The 27,841-nt window shown below is 40.6% G+C and overlaps 1 protein-coding gene across 4 annotated transcripts in view; it reads left to right on the top strand.

Annotated features, from left to right (window-relative positions):
* The window catches only part of CCPG1 (cell cycle progression 1), a 1,059,961-nt gene that overhangs the window by 89,374 nt on the left and 942,746 nt on the right, over window positions 1–27,841 (top strand). The window contains exon 1 of one of the 4 annotated variants that reach the window (XM_044078957.1): window positions 7,148–7,170. The exons of the other annotated variants lie outside the window; for them this stretch is intronic. The gene's annotated coding sequence lies outside the window, so the exon portion shown is untranslated. Of the gene's footprint in view, window positions 1–7,147; window positions 7,171–27,841 lie in introns of those variants that run through there. 4 annotated transcript variants of the gene reach the window in all.

Here is a 27,841-nt window from a genome sequence, read left to right as displayed (position 1 = left end):
AGTACGAAAAATGTGATTTAAAATATGTAGACTTTTTGAGCTGAGTTTTATAGGCAAGTACTAGGCTGTCTGCCCTTGCTGGCCATTTTAAGCCTAGCCATTTTCCCTTTTTATGCTTGAATTAACCTATCCCATTCAGTGATCGATAATTGTATATTACACCTAATGAGAGTAACTGGAATCATACCGTAGATAAATTGAGGGGAACCATGCATGGGTAAACCATTTAGGAGCTGCTTCTATCCATTAGTAGTACAGGGGGCAGTCTTGGGTTAAATGTTCCGTTTCACATCCATAGATCTAAATTGAGCTTAAATATTGTCGGGGATTAAATTTGTTTTATATGGATGGGTGGAGTCTGTTCCACAGCAGTAGTGTCCTCTGCAAGATATACCTGTCCCTCCAAACCGCTCTGATTTTGCAGAGGTTTAGATCCCTAGACAGTTTATTTCAGATACCATTTCACTTGCTGATGTGCAGTAAATCCATTAGTATTGGGTTGGAGGAGATTTTATGGTAGAGCAAAGTGCACAACTGCAAAAACTAAATAAAAGCAGCTGATCTGTAGATGTTGGAGAACTATACCCAATAAGACAGTCATTTTACCTCTCATGGAAGCGGGAGAAGTTTACCGGGAATAAGGACACTTGTTACTTGCCAGCTGGTGGATTTACTACATGGAGTAATGGGAAGAATACAGCTGGGCCAAAGTGAAGAAATGCTTGAATTTTACAAGGACAATTTCAGTATACTGCTAGAGGTGGAAACCTGTATGACTTGTAAGAATTTGTGTCTTGCTAATGGGCAATATTTTGCTTTTATTTTGCCTGTTCATCACCAAGTAAAGTCTATAAACTTGTGAATTCTGCCTCCAGTGTAATTTACCCACTTCACTGGTGTTTTTTTTCAGGTGGGCAAAATTTGGTCATGCCACCATATTGCAAGATTTTATCCATGCGTTGCAGCCTGCAGTGTACACATTTGAGATTTTCTTCCCCAGTTGAGAAGAGGGAGATGTGTAGGTGGCCCAAAATAGAGAATTTTTGGAAAATGTAGGATAGAACATTACAGTGCAGAGGCAATCCACGTTGAATATTCAAGAGAACAACACAACACTAGCTGACAGTTGGTTAGTCTTGTTAATGTCTATGTTGGCCTCTCCAGAGTCAACCCACTATTGAACAAAAAAAACACTCCACAAGGCTGACAGCATTGAGACGTATTGAATTTGAGATGTATGTAATGAAAGAAAAGAGTGTAGACGGACTGGGCCAAGATTTTGCCTTCCTGGCCAACTGGTGAGTTACTTGAATATTAATTATATATGGAAGACTACAGTAAGTTAAATAAAGGTACTGCTAAGGTTTGTGAATATGACCTGTAAAATTCATAACTGGACCTTTAACACCAACAAAATGGTAGCAGATCAAGTGTATAAGTGTTATACACTTGTAGCTAGAAATCATAAGTAAAATGATAATTGAATTTGCCAACAGCAAATCTCCAAGTGCAAAGGTGAAACCGCACAGATTATGGTGGTTTGTGCACATGTGCAGGAAAGCATAAGACAATCGAGTGAAGAAGAATTGGGACCATCAGGAAGAAGACCGAAAGAAACGAGGCTATCCAGCAGAGAAGTGGTTGGATTGCATGAGAGAAAACTTTGACTGTTGGGCATGAGTGTAGAAGGTAGGAGAGTGACGTTAAATTGATAGAGATGGCAACAGCTGACACAACACTCTGACCAAATGAAGAAAAACTGGGACAAAGGCATATGATGACAAATTCAAGACCATACTCCCAAGTAGTTTTACTAAACTGGCTTTTTGCAGTGACTATGAATACTGACAGGCTATCTCTGTTAATTGAAAGACTGTTGGCTACTGAAGCCTTGTACAGCAAGCTGCATCTGTAAATAAAAATGGCCAGTTGGGTGCAAACAACATGAAGGTGTCAGAGAAAAGGCAACAGCTAGAAATTATTGAGTTAGTAATGTATCTAAGAAAATTTGAATTTTAACTAACTTTTCCAGCAATAAAAATGTAAATGTTCTGCTTTTCAGTAGAATGTAATAACATCACTGGTAGAGTAGTAGGGCAAGGTGTTGCCTCAGTGCCACAAGTAAATTGGGTAAATGGGGAGTATTGTGTGATAGAAAAGAGTTTACTGGAATTACTTAGATTTTGGGAGTGTGACTGTACTTGTTAAGGAACCTTGTGTCTGCCAATTTTTAAATTGTCACCTTTGGAATAGAAAGGAATGTGAAAAAAGTTCTACCTCTTGCCCCAGCCATTGCCAAGCCCTTTTCTATAAGTTGGTGTGTATTGCTTTTAGATCATACTAGCAGCATTCTTGATGAAAAATACCAGGGTTAAATGCAACGGATGAGCAAATATGTAAACCTTCTGTACAATGTAAAAACTTACTTTGTTGGTCTTGTTTTGGCAGGTGGTGTGCTTGCTTGAAATTATTAAAGTTGATAAGTTTGGGTCTTAAAAATACTGAGGAAGTGAGAACAGGAAGAAGAAGAAGAAATGTTGATGCACACTGTTCCCAGCAGTGTGTCTCTTGCTGTTTTCCTGATTCTAATATATCATTTATTCTAAAGGCTATAAGCATGTGTAATTTTTCCATAGAGAACAAATATTGTAAATAAAGGACTAATTCATTAGTTTACATCTATAATATGTTTCTGTCTCGGACATTGTATACTTCTGCTGAGATGCAACATGAAGAAGATTCCTTTGATAAGTTTGTTTCCTATTGATCACATTTCATACCTCCTAGGGTGCAAATTGAGGCAAACAAAAATGCTACTCTAATAATTTTAAATTATTCTTACTTTGCACCATTGTCCAATGCTGATATTCTAAATGTTCATCAGAACTTGGATAGCTGTACTACTTTTTTTTATTTATTCATTTGTACTTAACAAGTGGTTGTACTTGGATCTGCAATTGGTCATTTTTTTCAGTGTACTACCCAGGTAAATAAGCATAAATAAAATAAAATCCTCACTGTGGGTAATAGGTAATTATGGGATGAAAAGCCCGATCTAACACCACATGAGATAGGTTAATTCAAACATCAGAAAACATCAGAAAGGAACTTGGCTAAGCTTGAAATGACCCAGAAGGGGAGCTAGCCTAGTACTTTGGCTTGTAACCTATAAAATAAAATAAAATAGTAAATCCAAGTGAAAAAGTAAACAGTTTAGGAAAATGCACTTTAGAAATGTATTAACTGTCAGAATGATTAAAAAAATACTTGAGTAGTCATTTAAAAAAAATTCTTGACAGAAACCCAGATTTTTTTGAATGTCAAAAAAATCCTAACAAGTGTCAACCCTGGTAGGCCTAAAACATGTGAGAAGAAAAGGCTGGCAGCAGTACATGTTCATGGAAGTATAGGATACTCTAACACATCTAGAGATTCAGATGCTAAGGATAAAGTACTGCGCTCCATAGCTTTTCTCCAGTTAAAAGCAATATGCAGATTGGTGGGGGAGGGATCACCATTTGATACTCCCAGGTAGGCAGGGCAGACAAGTTCATTTTTGAGGTAAAAACTTCTATTTACTTCTTTCTGACTGATGTTTTATTTACTTTTCTCTTCAGGATGTACCCCAAACAGAAATGGAAGGGGGCAGTAGGAACAGTGACCTCAGTGTTGAATAGAGTGGGGAAGGGCAGCAGCAACCAGTTCTGATTTATAGTGCTAGTAGTGCTAGTAAGAATGGGGCATGACTACTGCAGACTGACACTGGTAAAAATACATAATCCTTGTAAAGACGATGGCAAAAAAAAATAAATGGGTGTTAGTGCTTAAAAAACACTAGAATTTGACTTTGAGTAGAAGGCAGTGCTCTGAGCACTATGTATTGCCAGAGATAAACAGTTAAGTTAGTGACAGACTCAGAAAAGTGTGTGTGTGTGTGTTGCCAGAAAATGTATTTATTTTTTATTTATTTAACATTTGTTAACCGGGAAAGTCAGACTTGGGACAAAGCCAATTTTCAGCGGAGGCCCGGGGAGAAATACTCCAGAAGCATGTCTTTGTAATGTGTGAGGAAACCGGAGCACCCGGAGGAAACCCACACGAACACAGGGAGGACATGCAGACTCCACACAAAAGGCACCCCAGCCGTGAATCGAACCGGAGAACCTCTTGCTGTGAGGGGACAACTTTATCGCTGCACCACTGCGCCGTCCAGTTAAATTTATTAAAGAAATCATATGAAACTGCATCGAAATATTTGAGTCTGTAAAGAAGTGAAAAATGCTTGTGTGGAGACAAAAGTGGAAATATCCACAGCGGTATACTCGCAAAGAGAAGGACGAGAACCTGAACAGAGCTGTAAGTTTTCCCTGGTAGGCTAAAAGGGAGGACTGATCAGAAATGGTCTCTGGAAGTCAGTAAAGTAAAAGTTAAGGAGCTGCCAAACCCAAGAGCAGAAGAAAATCATTGATACGAGTTGCCTTTTGTTGGTGAAGTAAAACACCTGCACCCTTGAGTGAAAAGGCTATGTCCCTCCATGTCATGTCCGGGTACTAACGAAGGTGTTCCTGACTTGGCGGATTCGTAAGTAAGATCATTGTGAAAAGTGTTACGTTTCTTCAGGGTAGGAATACCCAAATAAGTACTCAGGCCAGGGAACCCTGTTTTTATCCAGGGTAATTTTCATTATTGCTGAGCATCCCTCAGCTGTTCATGACATTAATTATAAAAAATCTTAACACTGATTGCATAAAATGCCCTTCAAATGTGAACAGTGAGGAACATGGACTTTTTAAGACTCAAAATGAAGAACGGTCCTCTTGACGAGGTCGCTTGAGAGGTACGAGTAACAATAATGGGATTTCTACCCATTGTTTTTTTTTTAAACTTTATCCCTGTTTATTGAGCAAAAAAGTTGAGCGTTGTGGCCTAGAATGATATGTGTTCTGAGAGGTATGCAGAAACACTGGTGTTGTCCAGTGTTCATTATCTCCAAACAAAAGGCACTTGAGAATTTCTGTGAGGCATGCCCAGAATGTCAAAACTGCACCACATCTTGGGTTCAGAAGTCGTCCGATACCTATACCCATTTTTGTTTCCCCTTTTGAACAGATAACCATGGATCTTAGTCCATTAGTAGAGAGTAGTAAATGTTTACTTTATATTCAGATGATCATAGACTGCTACAAAAATTTCTAAAGCAGGGTCATTTGTGAAAAGTGAATACTAAGCTAATAGCTGAATAGCTAGTGTTACTTTTCTCCAGGGTAAGAATACCTAAATAAATACTCGTACCAGGGAATTCTATTTATATCCAGGGCTTCAGCTTTGCCAGTGTTAGTGTATCACCCTCTCACTGATAGGTTAGAGGTGTATTTGTCCTTAGGAAGATCATAAAACAAGATGGCAAGAACTAGGATCAGTTACTTCCATACCACCGATGCAGTAAGAGTGGTACCTTAGGCTTAAGTTGGATATATCTCGTCTGAATGTAGCACATTTCATAGACTTGAAAGGTAGGTTAAAAATTATGCCAGTAGTGAAAGAACATGTATACAAGGCAGAAGAAATGCACTAGATAGTGTATAAGAACAATTCCAGACTCTGGGAATTCAAGGCAGCGAACAAAATGGTAGTACCAAATGCTGAGAATAAATTTCTGGCAAGGACCCTTTTTAATGACCTAAAAAATGCAAAAACTGATCTCCAAACTAAGACTGTAAAGAGAAGGCAGTTGAATCACATACATGTGTTAACAATCATGGAGGGAAAATTAAAGATTTTGGGAATTGATATAAATTCTAATGGGATGGTATCGGGGAATACTATCCCTGATGGTCAGGTAGACCACTTTGTATAAGGTCATTAAACAAGAAACTTAAATAATTTTATAATGAGAAATAGTTTTTAAAGCTATTTGATGGAGCAAACCGTAATTCAACATCATGTTGAAACTGACTGGGAAAGAGCAAACTTAAAACGACGTGTTGGTACGAGTCTCAAAGGCAGTGAATGATAAAGTGAGAAGGATTCTTTAGATTGGGAGGTAGTGAGGAGTCTCAAAGTAAATGGAACAGTTCAGTTTAGTCCCCGAACTGGATAGTTGTATAATATTCTATAACGATTTCTGGAAAACTGATAAGATATCCAAGTTTGACTCCTGTCCAGTGCCCCAAATGGGTCAGCCTGTAGAGAGGATAGGCAAAGGCAAGGTTTTTGACCACTCTAGATTTGACCAAGGAGCACTGCCCGCGAAGACAAAGGAAAGACAGCATTCTCAACCCCATCCTATCTTACCCTTTGGACTTCTTGTAGCTCCTACCACTTTTCAAAGTCTCATGGATTAAGTCGTGAAACTTCAAGCCAGATACTATGCTGCATTCCTTGATAATGTAATAGTTTATTCATAAGACTGTGAATTGCATATAGTCATGTTTAAGCTGGGCAGAATCTTTAAGACGGGTAGGACTTGCTGTTAATGCTGCCAAGAATAAGCTTTTATGCATAACAAAAAAAAGCTAGATATTTAGGATTTGTGATTGGAAGTGCAGTAATTAAACCCTAAGCCAACAGAATAGAAGCTGCAGTGAATAAGCGGACATTTAATATCAAGCACTAGGTAAAGGCATTCCTAGGTTAGCTGACAGACTTTTCATCTGTATGTATTTTTAGAGGCACGTACTTATTCTCAGGCTTGATTTGCCCTTCACATGCTTTTTTGACTTGTACCTTACCTTCTCATATTATTTTAAAGCTCTTCAGTTCACAGGGAACTAGACTACATGGCCAAAGTCCTGTTTGCACAAATAATATAAGGACAGAGGACGTGTTTTACTCATCAATTCTCTACAGAGTTTGCATTTAGTGTTTTTGATATGCTTATATTTCTGTTACATTTTTTCACTCTCATTTTTTAACTTGCCTTTCTGAAGAGTATCCTGCAATTCTACTGGAAAATAGGAAGGGTTATATGCTATTTATTTTTTTATTTGCATTTGATTGCTAGGAATGTTTGACTAGGTCATGCAGGACCCCTTTTCAGCAGAGACCAGACGAGAAGTGCTCCAAAACATGTTTACTGAAAGAAAAATGTATAAAGAAATCCAATGGAAGTACTTTGTGAGTGCAGACCATTTGAAGTATAGTGATTAAAGATTCAATGTAGACTAGAAGGTAAGTTGCCACAGTACACAAGAGTAAACACCAGCTGAAGCACATCCATTGTGAGTAGGGTAGCAATGCAATAATCTAATAATTGTATCCGCATTTGCAGCAGTATTCTCAAAAGAAATATTAAATGAGAAAAGTACCTACCCTATTGGTGTAAGTGGTCATTAGCAAGAGGTTAGATGAAGCAATTAAGTCATATTAGCATGAGATGAAAAGGTATGTCAGCTGTGTTGAGAAATCCATTGTAATAACTTTGGCAAACAATAAGACATGCAAAAATACTGGGTTAGAAATCTACTGTAATAACCTTGGCAAATAAGATATGAAGCAAGGCTGGTTTAATCAGGTGGTGTAGCTGAATTTCAAGCATGAGTCAGACCAGCTTACTACTTTGTTGCCAAATTGTTAAATAACTTAATTCAATTAGAAGTGATATAATATGGGCTAGGTGTGTGTGTGTGACAAGTAGCAGTTGACAAAGAAGGAAAAGCCAAAAAAGGGGGGGGGGGTAGCAGTGAAAAAGGAGTAGTTTGGGTATACCAGTTGTGGAAGAGTAAGAATAGGAATACAAAAGAGAGAGATCCAAAGTTAATGAAATCTGTAGATATCTAAAAGATTTGTAAACACCTAAGACATGATAGTTTTGTCTAGTTACATACATTATGCATTACATTTGTTTTCTTTCTTTTTAACAGTGAAAATTCAGTTCGGCATTATGTAAATTTCATTTTCTGCCTTCCTTTAAACCTTACTCCTCCAGAACATTATTTTGCATGTACTGATGATGTTCTTCGTGTTTCACTGTTGCAGTCATTACATTTGGGTTATCTGCTTGCAGTAGCCCTCAGTCGGCCTGATTAACAAAGTCTTGGGTCCTGCGTCAGTTGCTGTCCCTTCTTCCATGACGTCAGGTCGTCAGGGGTGTAAAACATGCAGCCGAAGCCATTACATCAGTCTTTCTTGCCATGCGGTGCCCGAAGCAGAAGCAGTTCGCAAGTGCCGGTCGGACGACTCCTGAAGTTTTCGTTTTCGAGTTTCAGAACCAAAGTCTTCAACTAAAGTTAAGTACCCCGTTGGGGAAACTTTTTCTTGCTCCTTACCAATGCAATTATTAACTTTTACTGACATTTCTTGTGGAAAGCAAATACCTCACAAAGATTTGCATTCATACTGTATTCCTTGCCTAGGCCCTGACCACGATGTACCTTGCTGTCGGTTTTGTGCCTTATTTAATCAACACACTATCCGTTTTCGGTATATTTTCGCCTCTAATTATTTCGGTTCTCGGTTCAATTATCCAGAAATGAACACGAAACCAAGAACCAACGACAGAAATCCAAAAAAACGCTGACAATCCCTGTACTTAAAAACTGTTATTCGGGAAACCACAACAGTTAAGTGCTTTCGTCAACAACCACAGGCTGACTTCATCAGAGTAGTATCTGGTTGACTCTGCCAGGATATTGCTAGAAAAATATCACAAACAGCCCCCCAAAACAGCCACCTCACTGCAGAACTTCATCCATTATGGTTTACACTTCTGCAACATTGGCCATTAGGACCTTAAACTGTCAGTTTCATATGTTAAAGTATCAACAACATATTATTGGATTGCTTAAACAGAAAATTATGTTGATTCCTGACTGTGCTGAAATAAGGAATTACAGGACTTGATGCATTCTGCTGAACAGGTTGGAAAACATACTTTGCAATGTGGGTTTGATTCTTTAGAGGCCTCTTGCAGGGCTGCTGTCACTGGGTCTGTACTCAGAAGGCATGCTTGGCTTAAGGAGCAATCTTTGCCTGATCATGTTAAAGCTAAACTGTTGGATGCTCCCTTAAATCAGGACAGCCTATTTGGCAACAAAGCTGAGGAAGTTCTTAAAAAGATTGAAGATAAAGCTAAATCTATGCAAACTGTTAAAGATTTCTTACAAGTTCAGCCTCCAAGATTTAGTAGGCATTGGCCCTCTAAGAATTGGTCCTTTCCGGCTCCTTCCAGGCCTTCTCAATCTAAACCCAGACACAGCAGAAACCCCGGGTTTCAGTCGCATGGTACGCACAAGACTAAGCAGTGGGGGGCTTCCACTTCCAAATCTGGGAGTAGTAAGACTCCCCCCTATGGAAAACTGTCTCAATGACTTGATTTTAAAACTTCCAAGCACTTCTCAACTGAATGCTCCTTTAGGGGGAAGGGTTGGTCTGCAGGCCAAAAACTGGGAACTCATTACCCAGGACAAATGGGTTTTAAATATAGTGTCCCAAGGATACAGATTTCACTTCCACACACACTACCAACACCAAAAGGTTGGCTAGATCTACCCCCAAATCAGTGGGCAGAGGCTCAAAAGCAAATACTCTCTCTTTTAAACATAAAGGCTATTCAAACTGTACCAGAAGAGGAAAAAGGACAAGGTTTCTACTCAGGACTTTTCCTGGTACCCAGAAAAGAAAATTCATGGCATCCTATTCTGGACCGGTCTACTCTAAACACCTTTTTGGTGATTCCAAAATTCAAGATGCTGACTCTTCACCAGTTGCTTCCTATGCTAGGAAAGGACGCCTGGATGGTCCAACTCGATTTAAAGGAAGCATACCTGCACATCCCAATCAGGGAATCTTGCAGAAGATACCTACGCTTCAAAGCAGGCTACAATCACTACCAGTTCTCTGTACTGCTCTTTGGCTTATCTACTGCGCCCAGGGTATTCACAAAGTGCCTAGTCCCAGTCATTGCATTTTGCAGGCAAAGAAATATTCAAATATACCCATATCTGGACTGTTGTTTAATTCAGACAGAAAGCTAGGACATACTTTTGAATCATCTGGCCTTTGTACAAAGGGTGCTAACTTGTCTGGGGTACACCATAAATGAAATGAAGTCACACCTGGTACTCTGTCAACAAATCATATTCCTGAGAGCAAGCTTAAATATAACTTCCCAGATGGTTTTGCTCACAAAAGAAAAACAAATTTATTTGACAACCTACTTCAAACAGTGGGGTTTTTGTGGCCACTTATCTGCACGGCAAATACTACAAGCCTTGGGGCTCATGGCCTCCTTCATTCTTCTAATTCCATATGCAAGACTGCATATGAGGAAACTACAGTGGTAGCTAAAAAGCCTACGGTGTCAACATTCTCAGGATCTAGAAGCAATGATTCATATCATACCTTGCCTACGCCCAGAGTTTCTTTGGTGGGCAGAGGCCTCACCAAAACAAGGGACTATCATTCACACCACCCCCTGCCGCCCAAACCCTAACAGACTCCTCAGATTTTGCATGGGGGGCTCACCTGGCAGGGAAGTGCATTCAGGGCAAATGGAACCCAAGTCAAATGCCCTTGCATATCAACCAAAAAGAAATGTTAGCTGTACAAAATGCTCTGACAGCCTTCAAAGACCACATTCTTCCAGGAGAATTAATGGTAAAGATGGACAACACCACTGTTATGTGGTACATAATCAACAGGGGGGTACCCATTCTTACCCCCTCTGCAGACTAGCCATGGCATTGTGGAACACAGCCCTGAGCTACCAAGTGCATCTACAAGCTCAATTCCTGCCAGGGAAACTAAATAGACTGGCAGACGAACTAAGCAGAAACCTCATGGTCCTGCACGAGTGGAAATTGGAACCAAGGATTTTCAACATGTTGACAAGCAAATGGGGGAAGGCAAACCGGTCTATCATTTGGACAAATTTTGCACAAGGACTCCCACAAACAAGCTTGGAAAGTGGATGCTCTGTCCTTCAGCTGGAAAAACCTATCAGTTTATACCTTTCCTCCTTTGCCTCTGCTCTCCAAAGTACTACTAAAGATCAAACAAGACAAACCAAGGACTGTTTTGATTGCACCAGACTGGCCACGCCAACACTGGTACCCCCTCTTGCGCAGTGTATCACTGTTTGACCCATGGCACCTGCCTCAGATTCCTACCCTATTGCCTCAGCAGGAGAGCCAGATTCTGCACCCTCCGCTTCATACACTGAACCTAGCAGTCTGGCTAATTACTTAATCTCTCCTTTACCATCCCTCAGTAAACCAGTGATGGATATCATTTTAGAGGCAAGGAGGCCTAGTACTAGAAAATCTTATGCTGATAAATGGAAAAGAGTCTGTGCCTGGAACCAATCTCAAGAGATGAGCACAGCAGTGAACAATTTACCTCCGATTTTACAATAATTAACTGAGATGCTTCACAAGGGCCTGTCTTTCTCCTCCATCAAAATTCACGCCTCAGCTCTTTCAGCTCATAACACAGAACCTCCTGTCTTCTCTCATCCACTGCTTAAGCAGTTCCTCAGAGGGGCCAAAAATCTACGACCACCCAGGAGAGCCCCAACTCCAACCTGGACCTTAACTTTATATTGGAAAAGGTCACCCTTCCTCCGTTCGAGCCAGCTGCCAATGCAGATTTAAAATTCCTCTCTTGGAAAACAGCTTTCCTTTTAGCAATCACTTCAGCAAGAAGGGTATCTGAATTACAGGCCCTCATGGCAGTGGAGCCTTTCATCATCTTTCTTGCGGACAGGGTGTCCCTCAGGACCATTCCCTCCTTCATGCCCAAGGTGGTATTCACTGTGACCCTTAATCAGTCCATTCATTTGCCAACCTTCTTTCCTGATACACAGAACAAAGGGGAATGGATACTGCACTCCTTAGACATGCACAGACAACTTAGATTCAACTTGGACAGGACTAAACCTCAAAGGAAATCTGACCAACTGCTGGTGGCATTTGCTGCAGGGGCAGAGGGGAAGGCTATTTCAAAGCAAACCATTTCCAAATGGATAGGCTATTGCATTCATTTCTGCTACAAGCACCATGGAAAACCTATCCTACAGTGGATCAGACCCCACTCAACCAGGGCTGCATCTACCTCTACAGCCTTTTTCAGAGGCGTCCCTACCAGGGACATCCTAGAAGCTGCTACCTGGAGTTCTGTACATACTTTCACCAAGCATTCCCATCTGTCAATTTTCTCTAAATCCAGAGCTGGCTTTGCCACTGCAGTCTTGCAGGGCCTTCTAGCTGGTCCTAATGCTATCTAAATTCCTTCACCCATCCTTAGTTTTGGGAAGCTACTCAAATGTGATGACTGCAACAGTGAAACATGAAGAACATAGTACAGTTGTGTACACTTACCATAAATGTAGATGTTCGAGTGTATTCACTGCTGCAGTCCTGGTTACCCTCCCTCTAGCCCCCTTTCTTCTTTTGGCTATACCTCTACTCTCCTTTACTATGCTCAAAAGCTTTTTGGTGTATTTGCTTTTTTGTTGGAGGTATAACCTTGTATATTTATAGAGTTAATTGCTTCCCGTTAGGGGGGCACCTGACATCTGGGGCAAGAAAAACTGATGTAATGGCATCGGGTGCATGGTTTATACCCCTGACGTCATGGAAGAAGGGACAGCAACCAATGCAGGACCCAAGACTTTGTTAATCAGGCCGACTGAGGGCTACTGCAAGCAGATAACCCAAATGTGATGACTGCAACAGTGAATACACTCTAACATCTACATTTATGGTAAGTGTACACAACTGTACTTTCTTAATACTGATCAGTGCTGTAGTAGCCTTAGCTGTATGTGTTATATCCTGTCAAGGATTTAACATCCGGCCAGCTCCCAAAGCTTCAGGGCACCTTCCATGCACTTAAACTGTCAAGCAGCTGGAGCTGAGCTGACTAAAAGACAAATTTGGGCACGAAGACCTCCAGAGCCTTACTGTCACTGAAGAGTGTACTCCTCTGAGACTTCTGAGCTGGGCAGACAGGTTCACTTTTGAGGTAAAAACTTCCATTTACTTCTTTCTTACTGATTTATTTACTTTCCTCTTCAGGAGAGTTAAAAGCTAGGAGTGCTGTGGTTTAATGGAGTGTTGCAAGACTGTAACATTTGTAAATGGAGCACTCATTGTTTGTCAATTTAAAAGTAGTGTTGTCTAACTGATAAGCTATGTTCTGTGGAGCAGTTGTTTATTTTAAGATTGAGGTGCTGCTGTAGTGTTTGAAAGCCTTTTTTAACAGAAAAAAAAATGGTAAAAGTACAGTAACTTTTGTGGACTGGTAGTTTACTGGCATTGTTGCTCGTTTTCCACAGAATAGAGGCACAATTTTCAGTTTCACTATGGAATAGATTGTCACTCCTACTGTTGGTCGTCCTTCTAACCACAAAAAGAAAAATTAAGCAAACAGCCTTTGCCACCACAGCAGGCTAACAGTTAGCTTCAGCCACAGGTGGGCGACTCTGCTGAGGTCATCGGTATTGTCCTTTACCCCAGATCCCACTGTTGTAACACTTACTGCCACTATGGACTGGCGATTTAGGCACATCTTGTGCGGGTGTTGGGGTCCCATCAGTGGGCAAGGGAGAACCACACTTACTGGTCTTGGGAGCTGGAACAAGAAAGATTTCCCTGTTGTGTCAGAATGCTGTGCCATCCCTGGGGAAGTATCTGCTTGCATTAGTAACACTGTTGTCCCCATTTTCCTGAGCTTTCTATTCTCCCTCTTTCTCTTAGATTATTGCAAAAATGTCCCGGTGTTTTCAGTGGGAGAACAGAAAAAAAAAATATTACGGTTATTATAGAAGGATTTTCCAGAACCTACACCTATTCCTTCTGTCTCCTCTGCTTTAGGTGATGTCTTGCTGTCTGCAGTTTTCCTGATAGTTGGCCAGCTGTGCTTAAAAAGGCAGCTAGGATGTATAATGTTTCTCGGTCTTTTACATTTTTATATACTTCATAAACCTGACCCAGCAGCTATAGCCATAGTTGACTCCTCTGCTGCTAAGCACTTGATAATTCCAGTCCTACTCTTTCTAGTAAGGGTGGGAAAATTATTGATGTGTATGAGAAAGTGTATAATTCTGCAACTTTGAATTTCAGAATTTTAAATTGTCAGACTCCTATGTTCAAGTTTATTCTGTGACAGTAAGAGGAATGCTTTATCTACACTTTCTTCTTGTGAAGAAAATCATCTTTAAATAATTTACTTTCTTCTATTGCGCAGGTCACTACTCATTGTTTGCAGAGTGTGTGCAAGACTCCTACTTTTTCCAGGGCTATGGCCACTGGTACGGTTTTAAGGAGAGTTGCTTGACTTCATTCTCAGAACCTTCCAGATGATAAAATGAGGTTTTAAATTTTCCCTTGGATAGAGATTTCATGTTTGGCTCTTCTGCTGCAGAGGTGATCAAAAAGTGTGAAGAAAGGGGCAAGGTGATCCAGGGAAGCTCTTAAGATTTTCAGCCCTCCTTTTCCAAATTGGCCAAAGGATTTTCTTTCGCCTCATCCAGTTTCGGCAAAGAACCGAATAAACAATCTCAAAAGAGTTCAGGTTAACAGACGTTTAAGAAGAGGTGGCAAGGACGTTCCAAAAAAAAGTCTCAAACCTCCCAAACCGAAGGGCACTCCAAGTTTGAATGAGTATTCCATAGACCTTGTGACCTCTCCCACCCTGGCCCTCTTTCTGTTCCAGAAATTCTGACTCTCAGTTTTTCTCTTGTCAACAGATTATTTCAGACAAATGGGTTCTGAAAGTCATTCATCAGGGTTACAGATGGTAGTGGGGGACAGTTCCTTCTTTCCTGGGGGTCATTACTTATCCAGCAGATCAGACTGTTTTGTTTCCACCTGTTCTTCATCCCAAAGAATAAAAATGCCTTGAGACTGGTTATTGATCTTTCTTTCTTAAATCTATTTGTGATGGGTGCCCAAATTCAAAATTGTCACTTCACATCCTGTTGCCTGTCCTACCTCTTTCAAGTTTCCTGGTAACACTAGACTTAAAATATGCTTATCACATTCCTATTTATTCAGACTTCAGGTGTTTCTTGAGATTTTGTATGTTGATCACATGATCAGTTCTCTGCCTTACCCTTTGTGTGCAGTCTTGACACAGTGGATAGTCCAAAGTGTCTAGCTCCATTTATAGCTCATTGCATACTACAGGCTATCCACATTTTCTGTATTTAGACAACTTGCTTATCTTTGCAGTGCCTTTTTCAAAATGTTAGAATCTCTCTCTTGGGTGAGAGATCTCTTGCCCAAGGTGGGATTCCAAGAGAAGATTCAAAAGTTTTTAACTCCCTTGCACACACAGGATTGTGTTGATGGGATGTTAGCTAGACACCTCAGTTCAAAGAGCTGATCTTCCACAAGAAAAAATAGATCCTTATATTTCTACGTTTTTCTACTCTGACTTCAGTCATGGTGAGGGAATACCTCCAGGTTTTGGATCTCATGGCATCTGTAATTCTCAGGATACCCCTGGGAATACTCCTTATGAGAAAGATACAGTGGTACCTGAAATCTCTTTGGACCCACCATCAACACCCTTCATCTTTTTAGATCCCAGTACTGGGGTTTGTTAGAAGAGAAATCACTTGGTAGAGTCAACAAACATTGTTAAATTAAAGTCTCCCCTTCTCCCTTCCTGCTCCAAAGCAATCACTGACCACAGATGTTTCAGACTTCGCTTGGGGAACAGTTTTTTAGGAGAAAGAAAAGCACATGGGGTGTGGGACACCAGGGACAAACTCAAGCACATAATTGTCAAGGAGATGCTTGCCCTGATCAGAGGCACTCAGTTCCCCAGGACCTTTTCAAGATTTACAGACAATACCACAGTGATGGAGTACATCAACAAGCAAGGGGGAACCAAATGGTACCCCTTTTGCAGACTAGCCATGTTTGGGATATAGCTTCAGTGCACAATCTCACTCTACAGGCATCCTATTCCTGCATTAATGCACTCACCCAATGATTCCTTGACTTCGTCAGTTGTAACGTACTAGATCAGTTGGTCTTATCCCCCACAAAGGGAGATAACATACTGGATTTGGTTCTCACCAGCAGGGGCGACCGTTGTACCACTCCCATAGTATGTTCTTCCCTGGTGAGATCAGATCGGTCTGTCTCATTCGAAGTTTCTATCCCACCCAACCCCTCCCCAGCCATAACCAGGCTAATAAACTTCTCAAAAGCTGACTACAACCTCCCAACGAAGAGGGTATCAGCAGCTTCACCCCCCCCCCCCCGATGATGCAGACAACTATGCTGAACAGTATGCCAATGCAGTATACAAGCACCTGTACAACTATGTGGACTCAGCCATACCCAACAGAACTAAAATCTGCTCCTCAAGGAAACACAAACCTGTCTGGTGTACATCCTCTATCAACAGGTTTTACAACAGAAGGAAGAAACTGTTGTCCAAGGGTAAAAAGGAACAAATTCCAAATCAGAAAAACTCCCTCCTCTGCCTCAACAACCAAATTAGATCACTAGTGAAAACCTTCAGAGCCAATTACGAGTTGAAACTAGCCTCCAAAACAGAAACCACAGGTCCTTCTTCAGTTACGTTAGGAACCTCCATGGCAAAGCCCAAGTTTGTTCCGAAATAGTACTTAATGATGCCACTTACACTGATCCTGCTGATTTAGCCAGCCTGCTGGCTGATAGGTTCAGTGCAAACTTCACCCCCTTATCGCCCCCCAAAGGCCCAGTCGACATCCCCGATACTTGTCCCACACCTGACATCTCTGTAGATTGTGGTAAAGGCCCTATCCAAGGCAAAGAACACAGCTTACATGGGAACTGATAGTACCTTTGGCTGTATTCTGTACCATCTCCAGCAAGAACTAGCTTTGCCATTGAGCACCCTATTCAACCACAGCCTAACTACAGGCTTCATTCCAGCAGAGTGGAGAACTGCCATTGTCATCCCTTTGGACAAAGGTGGTGCCACTGCTGACCCGGGAAACTATTGCCCCATCAGTTTGAAGTCTGATCTGTAAAGTCATTGGGGATTATAATTATGGATCTCATAAACAAGGACATAGGCAATCTCCAAGCACTCTACCCCACCCAATTCGGATTTGTCTCTGGCAGATGCTATTGAACCTAGTTGACTTCTTTGAGACCATCACCAAGGCCCTGGATGAGGGAAAGTCAATGCATACAGCTTACCTTGACCTGGCCAAGGCCTTTAACACAGTCCCCCACTCTGGCATCATCGAAAAGCTAACACAACTTGGTGTTAATCCCTGTCTAGTCAGATGGGTGGCCAACTAGCTCACAGATAGGGCACATAAGGTCAAAATAGGTGCTGCCACCTCCAACAACAGACCTTTCACTAGTGGGTCCCCCAGGGATCTGTCCTGGGGTCCCTACCGTTTGGCATCTACTTTTCAGAGGTTCAGGCAAAGACAAAGAGCCTGTGGTTGACCAAGTTAACTGCAAGAGGGTCTCACAGCTACAAATACCTGGTCCCAAAGTCATGGCCTTAAGTTAAATGCAAAAAAAAAAAAAAAAGTATTATCGTACCATTTGGCAAAAACACAGCCCCTACTGATTACCATATCAACAGCAACCCACTACACACACAACCTGTGGTGAGAGACCTGGGTATTCAGGTTGACAACAATCTCACATTCGACCATCATGGCGGCTGTGGTCAGAAAAGCCTTTTACTTGGTTCATCTTATAAGTAAAGGGATTGCATCCAGAAAAATGGAAGTTATGCCCTCTCTGTACTCCTCCCTTATTAGACCTATGATTGAGTATAATGCCCTGTTTGGTATGTACCTCTCCAAACACCTGCACCAACTGGAAAGGCCACAGAAATACCTCATAAAGAGAATCCATGAGCTCCAACACCTATCCTATGTGGACAGGCTTAAATCACTATCACTCTACTCAATATCCTGCAGATTGCTCAGAGGTGGTCTGTGTCTCGCCTACAAGGCAATATCGGATCCTGCCCTACTAGAGATGCTCCATGTCTGCAAGTACTCCTCACGCATTACCCACTTGATGGGCCTAAATCTAATATGCGACACCAACAAAACCTGCTGGAGAAACAGGTTTGTCTCCCAGAGGCTGCCCCGTCTCTAGAATTGACTTACCATACATGTCAAACAGAGTACCTCACTGGCCATCTTCAAACACAATCTTGATGAGTGGATGGGAAACCATTAATTTGTCCCAGGGGTTCCACCTTTGTCCCTCATTGACAGGGGCGACAGATGATGACTGAGGTTTCTTTTTTGGGGATAAACTCTTGGATAGGCTTGTAAATGTCCCAGGGCCATTAGCCAAGTACCCTCATATGATCCAACAGGGAAAAATTATGTGGCAGACCCTCACAAATGGAAACTAGATTGGGGGGGTCTTCCAAGATTTGATCCATCTGTGGGGAATTCCTTAAGTAGACCTCTTTGTCCTCTCTCTCTAAACAACCAACTGGCAAAATTATTCTCTAGGACTCCTCCATGCAAGAAGGTCTGAAGATAGATGCCTTTTCTTTGGGCAGGAATGTTCTGTATACCTTTCCACCCTCTCCACTAATATCCATGTTACTTCTGAAGATTCAGAAGGAATCTCCCAAGATCATTGTGGTGACTCCCTTCTGGCTTAGGCAGCTGTGGTTCTCCCTTCTTGTGGAAATGGCCAGGAGCAGTTACCACAAGCTTCCTCACAAAATGGATCTACTCACACAGGAACAGGGGTGTTTTGATACATCCTAACATCAAGCATCTTCAGTTGATTGCCTAGATGGTAGGATCTTCATTTCTTTTAGGCACCTATTTACTGAGGACTTGCAGCAGGTGCTAATGGAGGCTAGAAAGCCTGCTGCTAGAAAATCATACATTAGCAAATGGAATAGGTTTTCTAGTTGGTGCCAACAACATAACCAGCACCCATTCAGGGACAGTCGTTCTGTGGTTTTACAATATTTGTGAGAGTTACTGTCCTATGGCATTTCTTATTCCTTTATCAAGGTTCATTTATTTGCCTTTTTAGCATGTCTGTACATGGATCCTCTTTCAAGGCAGTCTCGTATCAAAATGTTCTTGAAAGGGGTTTTGCATAACAGACCTCTAAGTAAACTAGTGGCTGCTCCCCCTTCTCCTTTGTCTTTTGGTATATTTCTTATTGCGGGCTGTGGACATTTATTTTTTTTTTGTTATTCCTAGCCTTGGCCTTTCAGGTCTCGGCCTCCCTGTCTGTGCTGGCAGGAAAGCTCAGAGGGGCTTAAAGCCAAAACTTCTATTTTAGTCAGCTTAGCTCAAGCTGCTTGACAGTTTGGGCATTTGGAATGTGCCCTGAAGCTTTGGATTTGTGCAGGTAATGATTCCTCCAAGTTCTCTTCCTGTGAATACTGGTCTGTAGTCCTGCATCCGGATGTAAAAATAACTTTACATCGAGAAAATCAATGGCTGTCTTGGAGTACTGTGCTTCAAAGAACAGGAAGGTGGTCATATTCGTAGGATTTCTGAACAGCAAGACTGCCTGCACAAAGATAGTATGCATCTGAGGCATGTCTTCCGTAATATATTTGAAAATCAAGCCGCTAGAATCTCTAGGCTATGCACAGCTGACGAATGAGTTTCAGCAACTTAAAATACATTTGCAAAGGAGAGGTTATTCCAATAGGGATGTGAATCAGAAGAATTGTGATGTACAGAACATCAGAAAGAGGAAGGATCGACCCTATTTTTCCAGGCAATTTGCTCATGATGAGAAAGTTACTAAGCACAATAACCATTTTCCTCCATTGAGGTGCATCTTAACCTATTCTGCAGATGTTCGACAAGCATGTGACATCATCAGGAAATATTGGCCAGTGCTGACGGACGATCAGTCTAAGGAAAATAGTTGGAGATGTACCCAGATTTACCTTCAAAAATAAAAAGAACATCAAGCAACTTTTGTGTCAAAGATGGAACTAGTAGGAGATCTCAACATAATGAAGGTAGAAAAGGGACTTAAGTGTGGAAAATGCAAGGCTTGTCAGTACATCAATGTTTCTAATTTGTTTTGCCATCCAGTTTCTGGCCAGACCTTTTCCCTAAAGGTGTGGGCCAACTGCAACAGCAAGCGTACAATATATGTGGCTGACTGCCAGGATTGCAATGCCTTCTATATAGGGAAGACAGATCGATAATTTAAAGAAAGAGTTCTTCGCCATATACATGACATTGTCCATTCTGACAAGACCAGTGCTTTATCACAACATGTTAAAAGTCATCCTGCACAGTCCTTTAAGTTTATGGTGCTACAGCTGATCCCTGAAAACGTAAGGGGAGGCAATGTGCAGAATCGCACTGAAGTTACTGAAATTGACTGGATCATCAACTTACGAGCTGATCGTGAACCCGGACATAATGGTGTGGTACCATTAAAACCCATTTTAAAGACCAAACATTTTAAAACCGGTCACTGATTTTTTTCAGCTGGCTTTGAGTCGAGGAAAATTATTTGTGCCCCCCTTTTCCCTATTCCTTGCGTAGAAAAATTTTATTGGCATTGGCTCATATATGCACTGTGATTGTTTTAGGCTGTTCAGTTATGGATTCTGCACAGTGAATAACTAACAGCCTTTTGTGACCAGACTCACCTGATTGAAACAGTGTCAATTTACCACATTGTTTTATTTTTAACTAAGGTGTTGCTTTATTTTTTGAATCCAGCTGAAGAAAGAGGACTTCTACCTGCTTTAGCAGAGCAATGTTTATTTCAAAAGCAAATGCACACCCAACAGAGTGATGTTTTAACTTACAAAAGTTTTTCCACTGACTGGGTTTTAGGGAGGGTGCAGCTTTACCATCCTGTCCTGATAGGATGTTTTACCTCTGACTTGCACTGGAGGTGTCCGCTTGTGTGAACTTCTTGATTGGTTAAGCCTTCCTTAAATGGAACTTTTTTTTTTCAAATCCCAAAAGCGCTTATCCATCCTGAATGGTGTACCTTTTTGTGTTTTTTTTTTTTATACATTTTTCCACAAGTATTTTGCTACAAATATTTCCTTTTTTTCGAGGGTTCCTTTTAATAAAGGCTTTTAAGACTTTTTGGATGTCCATGGTGGTTCGTCAGTGATTTATTCACTGTATTGCCTTTTTTTTTTTTTTTTTTCACACAACACCATCAGCTGCTAACAGGTGTTTTGGAATATAGTAATCTGCATGGTTATTCTCCTTAAGGATCTGCATCCAAAATACAACTCTCTTCTTATTTCTTGAACCCCCAACCCCCACCCCATTTCATCACTATCCCTTTCCACTTTGAATTATAACCACCTGTTGGTTTTTTATATATAAATATATATATATGTATATATAATTAATATACATGTGCAGAGCTGTAGTAACTACAGAGGGATTAAATTGATCAGTCACAGCATGAAGTTATGGGAAAGAGTAGTGGAAGCTAGGTTAAGAAGGGAGGTGATGATTAGTAATCAGCAGTATGATTTCATGCCAGGAAAGAGCACTACAGATGTGATGTTTGCTCTGAGAGTGTTGATGGAGAAGTACAGAGAAGGTCAGAAGGAGTTGCATTGTGTCTTTGTGGACTTGGAGCAAGCATATGAAACTGTGCCTAGAGAGGAGTTGTGGTATTGTATGAGGAAGTCGGGAGTGTTAGAGAAGTATGTAAGGGTGGTACAGGATATGTATGAGAGTAGTGTGACAGCGGTGAGGTCTGCAGTGGGAGTGACGGATGTGTTTAAGGTGGAGGTAGGATTACATCAAGGATCAGCTCTGAGCCCTTTCTTATTTGCAGTGGTGACGGACAGGTTGACAGACGTGATCAGACAGGAGTCCCGTGGACTATGATGTTTGCAGATGACATTGTGATCTGTAGTGAGAGTAGGGAACAGGTGGATGAGACCCTGGAGAGATGGAGATATGCTCTAGAGAGAAGAGGAATGAAGGTAGCAGGACTAAGACAGAATATATGTGTGTGAATGAGAGGGAAGATAGAGGAATGGTGAGGATGCAGGGAGTAGAGGTGGCGAAGGTGGACGAGTTTAAATACTTGGGATCAACAGTTCAGAGTAATGGTGCGTGTGGAAGAGAGGTGAAGAAGAGAGTACAGGCAAGATGGAGTATGGAGTGGGTGGAGAAGAGTGTCAGGAGTGATTTGTGACAGACTAGTATCAGTAAGTGTGAAAGGGAAGGTCTACAAGAGGGTAGTGAGACCAGCTATGTTATATAGGTTGGAGACGGTGGCATTGACAAAAAGGCAGGAGTTAGAGCTGGACGTGGCAGAGTTAAAGATGTTAAGATTTGCACTGGGTGTGACGAGGGTGGACAGGATTAGGAATAAGTATATTAGAGGGTCAGCCCTGGTTGGAAGGTTTGGAGACAAAGCCAGAGAGGCAAGATTGCGTTGGTTTGGACATGGGCTGAGGAGGGATGCAGAGTATATTGGGAAAAAGATGTTAAGGATGAAGTTGCCAGGTAACAGGAAAAGAGGAAGGCCTAAGATGAGGTTTATGGATGTGGTGAGAGAGGACATGCAGGGGGTTGGTGTGACAGAGCAAGATGCAGGGGACAGGAAGAAATGGAAACAGGTGATCCGCTGTGGTGACCCGTAACTGGAGCAGCCGAAAGACGGTGACCTTTAACTGCATTCCACTAAAATATCCCATTAAATCAGGTAATTCTCAAGTACCTTATTTTATTGGGAAGATCAACTTATTCCACTTAACTCTTGCCTTCTTCCCCTGCCAGATAGATTCCTTTAACTCTTTAATTATTGTCCACAGCTTCTCCTTTGATAAAAAAAAATGTGCCTGACCCGTATGTAAATAAAATTAAAGAAATTTAAAACACTTCCATTGCTTGTATTTTACTACCCATATCCATTAAAAAGCTTCTAGTTTCAGTATTATTGTTTAGTCTTTTCCCAGATATCCTTAGCTGCCATAATAGAAGCCTTTTTAAATACTCCTAAATACTTCATCTTATTGTGCTCCTATAAATGAGTATTGAACCAGTTTGTGTGTGGGTGGGTCCCCTTCAGAATGCCGAAATTCAAAACTTCAAAACCTATATGATCACAGACCATATGTTCAAAGTTTCTGAAATGCCGATATTCTGAATGGGAAATCGCATACAGCACTGACTGGGATATTTCCCTTGTTCTCGCTGTAGTGCGATATCGGAGTTGGTATATTTAAGTAGGGGGGGGTGTGGGGGTGCAGGGGTCTACACAGTTTAATGTGTGTTTTTTATTTTTACGGGTCTAGTTCACATTTTCGAACATTCAAATGTTCGATCATATGGTCTCGGCCATATGAATTTCGAACATTTGAGCGTTCGGTTATGTGAAGTAGGCCCGTGTGAGTATATAATTTGCAGCTATAACCTTTTTTTTTTTTTTTTTATCTCCATTAATTTTTATAGCCCCACAAGACTTGAAACTAAATGTTCCACAACACCAATATGTTCTTTGCTGGATTTATCAAGGACAGAATAATATCTGCAAATAAAGCCAACTTTTCTTGTTTTCTTGAATGGCATACCATTTATGCCCCTGAATTTCTGAGTCCCTTATTTTTTTTTTTTACCAGGGGCTCTAAATGTAAAGCCAAAGGGATGATGTCCATGTCTAGTTCCTGTGTTCAAACACAGCTTATGAGAGAGCAACCCTCCCACTTCTTGCCTCCAATCCATCATATATTCTCTTAATTAATTTTATTTGTTTTTATTAAATTATCAGGTATGGCATAGGCACTTGTATATTTATATAAATGAAAACAAACCATATTGACATAATTTTAGTTGCAAACATTGTACATCACTTATCTGTTCAGTCATCGTCAGTCAAACTTTACATTTAGCTCATTCAAATTCTTCCTTCTTTTAAACATCATTTTTCCTCTGCATGTTATGTTCCCACAGTTCCCATTTTTTCTATGTAATTTGTTCCTACCCTTTCCTAAAGATCCCAATTAGTTACTTTATCTCTGTTACTATATTCACTACTTCTAGTAAAGTTGGTTTAGACTTGGATTTCCATTTTCTAGTAATTGCTTTTTTGGCAGCTGCCTTAATTAGACTCGGCAAGATCTTGCTATATCTAGGCAATTCCAATTCTGTATCCTAGCTGAAAAATCATTTCCTTAGTTACACCAATTTGCTCAGCCTGTTATGTCTGACAGAGCAGTCTGCAGGGAAAACTCTGCCAAGTCATCACACTCCCAATAAATGTTCCCATTTACCTCTTTCTTCCCTGTTGCACCTCCAACATTGGGTTCCTATTGGATAACCGAAGAAGCATTCTATCAAGTGCGTGTCGGTCGAACGTAAAACAACGAAAAGGCAAAATAGCGAAGCGGGTTTTAAGCAAATTATTTCCCAGGGAAATAAAATTTGCTTGGCCGCTTCCGTTACATTACCGTTTTCGGCACTGTAGTGCAATCTTGGAGTTGGTATATTTAAGTAGGGGGATGGGGGGGGGGCGAAGATCCACTTGTATTCTTTCAATTTATTTATTTATTTTTTGGAACAGCAATCCCCCCCCCTTGGAAAAAAAATCGCTGTTCTGAGCTTTCAAGATTGTAAGCTTTCGCTTACATGGGATCGATTATTCATCATTCGCTTTTTTAAGCGTTCGATGATATAATATAGACCCCAACATTTGCTGTCTGCCTGAGGAAAAATTCTTTGAAGTCTACTTGGGGTATAAAAATACCTATGTAAACACCTCCAAGTAAAGATCCTAAAGCTTTTAGACTTGTTCGGTGTTTGGGAGATGTGTATATACGCCCCCATCGTTTCTTTATGAATTGCTTATCCAGTCCCTTACCAATCCTGTCTAACCTCCTCTGATTCTTATAATTGTCGTGTGATATTTTATATGCTGTATTAATTATTCCTTTTTTAACGGCAGCTTCTGTTCTAGATCCTACTAAAATCTCTACCAGTGCTGATCTTTTCCTTAGGATCCCCCTAGTTCTTTCTTTTTGCCCATACTATTAATATCAGTCCTTGATAGGGAATGCAATCTCTAGCCTGCAGGTCCAAATAAATTCTTAGCAGGCTTACATACAGACTTATAACTCCTTCACTCTCTTCCCTCCCAAAAAATCTCACCTGCGATCTCATCCTACCTCGTACAATCCCTCCCTCCTGCTATCTGTGTCCAACACACTGTCTCCCACTCTCTCCAATATCTGTGTCCCACCTTGCTGATCTCCTAAACCTATGTATGCCTACCATATATGATGTTGATACAGTAGTTAACTCTACACAGAATGTTTTACCTCTTACTCTGTTTCTGATTGAGTTGAAAAATTATTATTCATCCTCCTCACCACAGTGTATGTATTACTGGTATTTCTATTTTACCGTACGTACTATGATTACCTTTTACTTCTAAAAATGTTTAGTCATCTGCCTATCTCAATGTATGAACCACTTTTATCACTATCTCAGTGTAAGAACCACTTTTTTTTGTGCCTTTAATTATTATGAGTTCCACTGTGGCAACCCCTAACCAGGAAAAGCCGAAAGAAGAAGATGGTGCCTAAAGTCTGTACTGTACAATCTTTTACTAGAGCTTTTTTCTCTGGGCCTCTGCTGAAAATGTATTATTTCTGACCCAGTTAGACCATCCCGGTAAAGAAATGTAAAATAAAATAAATCTTAGCCTCTTCCCATTCTATTACATTTTCTTCTCAAATTATTTGCTCCCAATACATTGGTTCCTTTGACAGTTTTTTCTCCAATAGGTTCCAGCCCCCTATTGTCTGTATCCTTAATTGCAGTCATCCCTATCGGCAGAATCTCCTTTCTCCTTTCCTGCATTGGTTAGTTCTTAAATACTTTCTGCTGCTTTGTGAATATAATAATCTGTATGGTTATTGTTATCCTCCTTAAGGATCTGCATCCATAATCAGTCTCTCGCTGTTTCTTGAGCCTTCCCCCTGTTTCGTCATCATGACTTTCCACTTTGTATTATAGGTTTCTGCTTGTGCAGTGGATAGGAGCCTTTAACTGTGTAGCTCTGAAATACCCCTTCAAATTGGGTAATCCCAAACCACCCTGTTCAACAGGAAGAATCAGTTTATCCCACTTTCTCTCGCCATCTTCCTCTCCCAGATAAAATACTTAAGCTCTCTATTAATTGCTATCCACAGCTTTTTTTATATAAAATATGCCTGACGTGTGTAAAACTACAGGAACTAAAAACATTTTAATTTCGTGAGTCTTACTATTCATATGCAGACAGAGCTTCTAGTTTCTCAACTATAGATATAACAGAGCTTCCAGTTTCTCAGTTGTATTATTTTTTGTTTAGTCTCTCCCCACATATCCTTAGTTGCCACACTCTTAATCCTTTCTAAACCATACTCCTAAGTACTTCATTTTATCGTGCCCCCATAAGTATGGGTATTGCTAAATTATTTTATACATAATTTGTAGCTATTGCCTGTGTTTTAGCTTCATTAATTTTGTATCCCAAAAATATCTGAAACTGCCTCAAAATGTTAAACACTGAAATGTTCTTTTCCGATGTTATCAGGTATAAAGTAATATCTGGAAATAAAGCCATTTTTTCTTGACCACCATACCAATTATATCCTTGAATTTCTGAGTCTTTTATTTTCTTTGCCAGTTCTAAATATAGTGCATTACTCTCTAAGCTGCAGATGCCATATCTTTAAAAATGGATTTACTTTTCAAAGCTCATCATTAATAAAGTAAAAATAGCCCAGTCATTTTTGGTCCAAAACACTACCGAATTGCTCATCCTTGGTGTACATGCTTGAAAGTAATGATACCTTAGTGTTGGAGACCTTATAAGACATTGAGGACACTAAGCATAATAACTGCTAAGTGCAAAAAATTGAAATCAACATAATGACCGTACTGATGTTCACCAGTGAGGTAGTAGTGTGTGTATGGGGGGGCAAAGCCCTTCTGTGCCCCCTTAATCATATGTGCTGACTCCACAGTTGTTACAGCACTGAGGGAGTAAGCTGTTTGGGAAGGGAAGACGTAGTCCTTCCTGTATTCAGTATTCCATTCCAGTGACCAAAAATTAACCATATTCAATCTGCAGATCAAATGTAACATCCAACACAGCCCATTACTCCTTCACACCACATCCCTAAAATATTAGGGAAAATGTGGCCCTGAAACCTCAAAAGGTCACATTCTCAGTAATGTGCTATCGAAACATAGTTTTCAGTATTTGTGGTCTGAAATTTACAGAACTGACTGAATTACAGCTGAGTAGATAAATACCATGCTCTTGTTAGAATTGTTTATTTTTATCTGATACAATGGACGTATATTGGAGTTTTGGAATTGTGTGACATGTTCCATAAGTTTTCCCTATCCTACAAATGTAACCCTCACAAATTTACCCAAAAGAGCCACATAACTAATCATAAACTATTATACATATGCTATTTCTGTAAATTCTTGAACATGTTGCACCAAGTACATACTTTTTAAAATGTGCTCACTGTGCTTTAGATGATGTATGCTTGGCTACACTTCTGTAATGTATTTTTATATCCTATCAAACAAGGCTAGCTGAATAATCTTTTGCTTGCACTTGTGTGTTCAGCCTTACTTCCAGAACTTATTTTAAGCCTCAGTTATAGCGTCCTGATTGACTGTGGCACAGTCATCTTATTAGCAGCCCACAAATCCCAAATGTCACATCTTTTGCATCTTTTGCATTGTTTTGTCACCGTATATCTCATGTCCAGTTCTATCATTTGCTTCCAGATCTGTCACAGATACAGGATGGTCAGCCTTAAAAGTGCATTTTTTGCTTAGATACCATTGTTTGTCAGAATATTGTAATTTACTGGTAGACTGATGTGGGGGACTGGGATGGGGTTTTGCTTTCTTTAT

Source organism: Protopterus annectens, chromosome 7.part1 (genome assembly GCF_019279795.1).
Source record: "Protopterus annectens isolate FY-2018-M chromosome 7.part1, PAN1.0, whole genome shotgun sequence".
Lineage (NCBI taxonomy): Eukaryota > Metazoa > Chordata > Ceratodontiformes > Protopteridae > Protopterus > Protopterus annectens.
This window is presented reverse-complemented; position numbering and strand designations above follow the sequence as displayed.